This window comes from Sphaerodactylus townsendi, linkage group LG15 (genome assembly GCF_021028975.2).
Source record: "Sphaerodactylus townsendi isolate TG3544 linkage group LG15, MPM_Stown_v2.3, whole genome shotgun sequence".
Classification (NCBI taxonomy): domain Eukaryota; kingdom Metazoa; phylum Chordata; class Lepidosauria; order Squamata; family Sphaerodactylidae; genus Sphaerodactylus; species Sphaerodactylus townsendi.
In genome coordinates, this window is record NC_059439.1 from 39,905,618 (window position 1) to 39,911,617 (window position 6,000).

Sequence of the window (6,000 nt, forward strand, 5' to 3'; positions counted from 1 at the left end):
TGTTAAGCAAGGCTGTGTATTGGCCCCAGTCTTGTTTACCTTATTCATTAATGATTTGGTACAAGTGTTGTCAGATGTTAATGCACACAGCCCAGTTCTTTCAAACAAACCCATACCACTCCTACTTTATGCTGATGATGTCATACTGATCTCTAGCTCTCAAGTGGGCCTTAAAAGGCTCCTTAGAAAAACTATGGAGTACTGTACATCTAACTTCCTGTCCTTAAACCCAGAAAAATCAAAAATTGTCATCTTTTCTAATGTATTTAAGCCTTCTAGATGGCTTATTAATGGGGTTAAGGTCAAACACTCCAAGTAACTATCTAGGCCTGACCTTCCATCATAAAGCCACGTGGGCCAGACATAGAGATATTGCTGTAAAAGGAAGTTATCACACTGCTTCAGCAGTGGTAAAGTTTTTTCACACCAGGGGAAGGGGATCTGTCCCAGCAGCTCTAAAGGTTTTCAACTCCAGGGTAGTTCAGCAACTTCTCTATGGAGTTCCCTTATGGATAACTGCATGGAACAAGTCCATTGAAAGAATACAATCTGGCTTCCTCTATAAAATACTTGGATTACCACACTCTGTACCATATGCTGTACTATGCTTAGAAACTGGTCAGAACCTACTTGAAACCTGGGAGAGTTCAGACTGTGACTTTCTGCGACTGTTCTAATAATATTGTGAGCTGTAAAGAAACTCGTTTAAACCATGAAGGTCGTCTTGCTGCTGTCATCCGTCCCGACGACGACTCCCCCGCAGAGAGACTTGGAGGAGGTGGCCCAAAAGCCCGGTGGAGGAGGAGGAGCGCTGGTTCTGCCCCTGTGACGTCACGTGCCGGAGTTCTGTGACCTCACAGGGCACACCGGGAGGCCCCTCCCCCTCACAGCTGGCACCACTGCCTTCTGGGCGCAACCCATGGGGCATCTCACGCTGTTTGGCTTCCTGGTCTTTGTGCCAGGGACGAGGGCGTGGGGCCGAGGTATTGGGGCTGGGGGGGGGGGCGGGCACTGCTGCCAAGAGACGGCACCCGTAGAGGCCAGATACAAAAACCCCCAACACTCCCACCCCACAGCATTCCTCCCTCCCCCTGACTTGGATGGTCCAGGGTAGCCTGGCCTCGCCCAAGCTGGGCTGCTAAGCAGGGCCCACCTCAACTGGTGTTTGGGTCATGGCCTGGGTGACCTCCAAGCAGCATGAAGACCACGAAGGCCAAGCGATGGAAGCAGGGAGTGGTGGCAGGTAGCCCCCCTCTGAACAGCTCCCGCCTTGAAAACAGAACAAGGTCACCATCAGCCAGTAGTGACTTGATAGTACTCGGCTCCTGCACACACTTGTGTGCTCACAGGGAGGATCAGCTATGTCCTGTTCTTCCATCTGGATTGGTGGGAGGGAGGGAGGGCGGAAGGGAGGAAGGGAGGAAGGGAGGAAGGAAGGAAGGAAGGAAGGAAGGAAGGAAGGAAGGAAGGAAGGAAGGAAGGAAGGAAGGAAGGAAGGAAGGAAGGAAGGAAGGAAGGAAGGAAGGAAGGAAGGAAGGAAGGAAGGAAGGAAGGAAGGAAGGAAGGAAGGAAGGAAGGAAGGAAGGAAGGAAGGAAGGAAGGAAGGAAGGAAGGAGTTTCCTCACAGGGCTCTTTCTCTCTCTGTTGTGTCTGGGCTTCAGGCTGCGGCTTTCGGCCAGAGTTTGACGGGCCCCATGCGTCACCCATGGCCGGGGGCCGCATCGTGGGGGGGACCAAGGCATTCCCTGGAGAGTGGCCGTGGGTCGTCAGCATCCAGACCACATCGTACCACTTCTGCGGGGGATCCATCATCCACCCCTGGTGGGTGCTGTCAGCAGCTCACTGCTTCCAGGAGGATGCAAGGTAATTGTGGGGATGAAAAGACAGCCCCTCCCCCGACCCACCCACCAGCCACCTCAGCCCCACACTCCAGGTGGGGATCATTAGAAAAGGAATTGATAATAAAACTGCAAAGATTGTCATGCCCTTATATAAAGCAGTGGTGCGACCGCACTTGGAGTACTGTGTCCAGTTCTGGTCGCCGCATCTCAAAAAGGATATTGAGGAGATAGAAAAAGTGTAGAGAAGGGCAACAAGGATGATTGAGGGACTGGAACACCTTCCCTATGAGGAGAGGCTGCAGCGTTTGGGACTCTTTAGTTTGGAGAGGAGGCGTCTGAGGGGGGATATGATTGAAGTCTATAAAATTATGCATGGGGTAGAAAATGTTGACAGAGAGAAATTTTTCTCTCTTTCTCACCATACTAGAACCAGGGGGCATACATTGAAAATGCTGGGGGGAAGAATTAGGACTAATAAAAGGAAACACTTCTTCACGCAACGTGTGATTGGTGTTTGGAATATGCTGCCACAGGAGGTGGTGATGGCCACTCACCTGGATAGCTTTAAAAGGGGCTTGGACAGATTTATGGAGAAGTCGATTTATGGCTACCAATCTTGATCCGCCTTGATCTGAGATTGCAAATGCCTTAGCAGACCAGGTGATCGGGAGCAACAGCTGCAGAAGGCCATTGCTTTCACACCCTACATGTGAGCTCCCAAAGGCACCTGATGGGCCACTGCGAGTAGCAGAGAGCTGGACTAGATGGACTTTGGTCTGATCCAGCTGGCTTGTTCTTATGTTCTTATGTGGGCCTCCTGAGCCCGTTCTCAGCCCACCCACTGGCTAGAACCCTGTGACTAGTTACTGCTGCACCTGTGACTCTGAGGGTATCTTCTGCTAGACCACTTCTGAAAGTAGTTGTGTTGGTTTGCATTCAAAGAACTACCGGGCTCCAATCCGGCTCTGCTGCTGCCAGAAAGAGATTGCCCCCCCCCACCCCTCACCTTGGGATGTGCTATGCTGTTTGGAGCCTCTGGCCAGATACCTGCCCGCCCCTCCACTCCTAGAGCTGAGTGTGGGGATGATCAATCACAGTTTCCCGGTTCTGAGCTGTCACCCTTCAGAGATGGTGGGCTCACCCATTGCCCCCCCCCCCCCGCTCTCATCACCCCACTTTGGATAGCAAGGCTGTGTTGCCAGAGGTCAGGCACAGAGGTGGGATCCAGCAGGTTCTCACAGGTTCCCAAGAGTAGGTTACTAATTATTTGTGTGTGCCGAGAGGGGGTTACTAATCTGTGATTTTGCCACGTGGTTTTTGCCTTAGTTACGCCCCTCCTCTCAGCAGTAGCGCGCAGAACTCGAAGCAGTCTAGCAGGAGGTGCACCGGTGTGCGTGGCAGCCTGTGCCTGCGTGCATTCGTTTCCCACCCAAGGACCGGCATAGCGGCTGCATCCTTGCCACAGCCCTGCCCAGGAATGCCCCGCCCCCGGAATGCCCGGCCACGCCCACTTTGTGCCCGGCCCAGCCCCATTGGCGCTACGCCACAGTTTGAATCCCACCACCATGGGAACCTGTTACTAAAATTTTTGGATCCCACCACTGGGCACAGTCAAAACAGAGGTAAGTTTAATAAGTTCAGGGATCAGGTCAAGCAAGAATGGAAAGAAAAGGTGAAGAAAACCCTTCTCTCCCCTGACCCTCCACACTTTTCCTGCACACAGATTAACCAGAACAGGCAGAGATTTCCTGAGGCTGCCGTGGGTGAAAGTCCCATCAGGTCCTGACTGGTCAGAGTTGGGCTTCCCCCCTTGTCGTCCTCCCCCCACGCCGGTCTTCCTCTAGCTGTGGTGGAAGCCAGAATCTCTTCTTCACCACCGGTTGCCTTTCTAAACGTACAGGTGTCTCAGATAACGAGGCAGGCCCGAGCTGTTAGCTTGCAGACGCCAGTAGAAAGGCCTCCTGCGGCACGTCAAGAGTGCAGGCCTGGCTGATGTAGCGGCTAGCAGTGATACACTCTAATCTGGAGAAGCGGGTTTGATTCCCCGCTCCTCCACATGAGCAGCAGACTCTCACCTGGTGAACTGGGTCTGTCTCCCCGCTCCTACACATGAAGCCTGCTGGGGGGGCCCAGTTGTCTGCCAACTCTCCCAGCCCCTCCTGTAGTGGGGAGAGGAAGGGAAGGAATTTGTAAGTCCCTAGTAAGTCTTCTTAAAGGTAGAGAAAAGCAGGATGCTAAACAAACAGCAACCCTCCTCCTTAAGAACATAAGAACAAGCCAGCTGGATCAGACCAGAGTCCATCTAGTCCAGCTCTCTGCTACTCGCAGTGGCCCATCAGGTGCCTTTGGGAGCTCACCTGCAGGATGCAAAAGCAAGGGCCTTCTGCTGCTGCTCCTGCTCCTGAGCACTTGGACTGTTAAGGCATTTGCAATCTCAGATCAAGGAGGATCAAGTTTGGTAGCCATAGATCGACTTCTCCTCCATAAATCTGTCCAAGCCCTTTTTAAAGCTATCCAGGTGAGTGGCCATCACCACCTCCTGTGGCAGCATATTCCAAACACCAATCACACGTTGCGTGAAGACGTGTTTCCTTTTATTAGTCCTTATTCTTCCCCCCAGCATTTTCAATGGATGTCCCCTAGTTCTAGTATTGTGAGAAAGAGAGAAAAAGTTCTCTCTGTCAACACTTTCTACCCGATGCATAATTTTGTAGACTTCAATCATATCCCCCCTCAGACGCCTCCTCTCCAAACTAAAGAGTCCCAAACGCTGCAGCCTCTCCTCATAGGGAAGGTGCTCCAGTCCCTCAATCATCCTCGTTGCCCTTCTCTGCACTTTTTCTATCTCTTCGATATCCTTTTCCCCCCTTCTAATGTGAAATTCTGGGGGGGGGACACCTCTTGAGGAGTGGTCTGTGCCGTTCTGTTGTGTCTGCTGTTTTCCCTGACTCTGTTGCTTAATAGGCCAGGCCTCGTGATCCGCCCTGCTGTGCCCATGAGCCTTACTGGCAAACACCTGACGCAGTTTCCTCTTCCTCATTCCTCAACCTGGCAGAGAGTTTTACGGAACCTGAACGCTCGAACAGCCACTGAGGTCGCTTTGGCTGGCCTCCTCCGGACGGAGTGTCTGATTGGCTGGTTTTCTTCTGCCTCGGCCGTGCGCAGCCGGAGGCCCTTGCCATCCTGCCCCACACGGCTTGTGGCACCGCTGCATGGTTTCCCCGTGGGATGGTAAAGGCTTTGCCCCTCCTTTTCCATGTAGGGTCCACGACATCAAGGTGGCCGCCGGCAGCAACTTCCTGGGCCAGCATAATCTGACGCGCTGGGTGCGAAGGATCTTCTCCCACCCGCTGTACCACCCCAAAACCTACGACAACGACCTGGCCCTCCTGCTGCTGCAAGAGCCCATCCCTTACAGCATCTACCACAGCGCCGTCTGCCTGCCCGACAACACCATCGTCCCCGACGACGGCATGTGGGAGAACTGCTTTGTCGCCGGCTGGGGGCTCACCAAGCCCGGTGGGTGCTGCCCCCACCCCCAAACTGGGTGAGGGGCTGCCCAAGGCCAAGCCACCAGGCCTCCCCTCCCTTGGCTTCCTGGTGAAATGGGGGGGGGGTCTGGAACCCTCTCCCTTGCCAGCTCTGACTGCCAGCCTCCACTCGATGGATTGGACCAGTGAGGGCCCGTCTAGTCCTGCATCCTGTTCCATGTGGGGGGCAACAGGTGCCCCGGAGGTCCGGTTGCCAGCCTGCCGGCGGGGCCTGTGGTTCTGGAATCCCAGTTAGGGCGATCGCTTCCTCCCTGGAGGAGAGGGCCGCTTTGGCTGCGCTCTTCCCTCCCCAGACTCTGCCTCCGCAGGCATCACCCCCTGGTCCCCGTGAACCTCCCGAGCTGGAGTTGGTGGCCCTTCCGGAAGGGACAGTCAGCAGGACAGGGAGGGCAGCGGGGCCTTCCCTTGCACCACGCCGACCCCTCCAGTCACGCGGGCGTTTGCACCCTCCACAAGCAGACGTCTGTTTTGTAGCGCTCGACCTCTGCCCAGCACTGGACGCCAGCCACCTCTCTGCACGTGCCCTGCAGGCAGATTTCATGCCTAACAAACGGCTGTGGATCTGGGAGACCAGGGTTCGAGTCCTCCCAGGGGCCCACTGCCTCGGG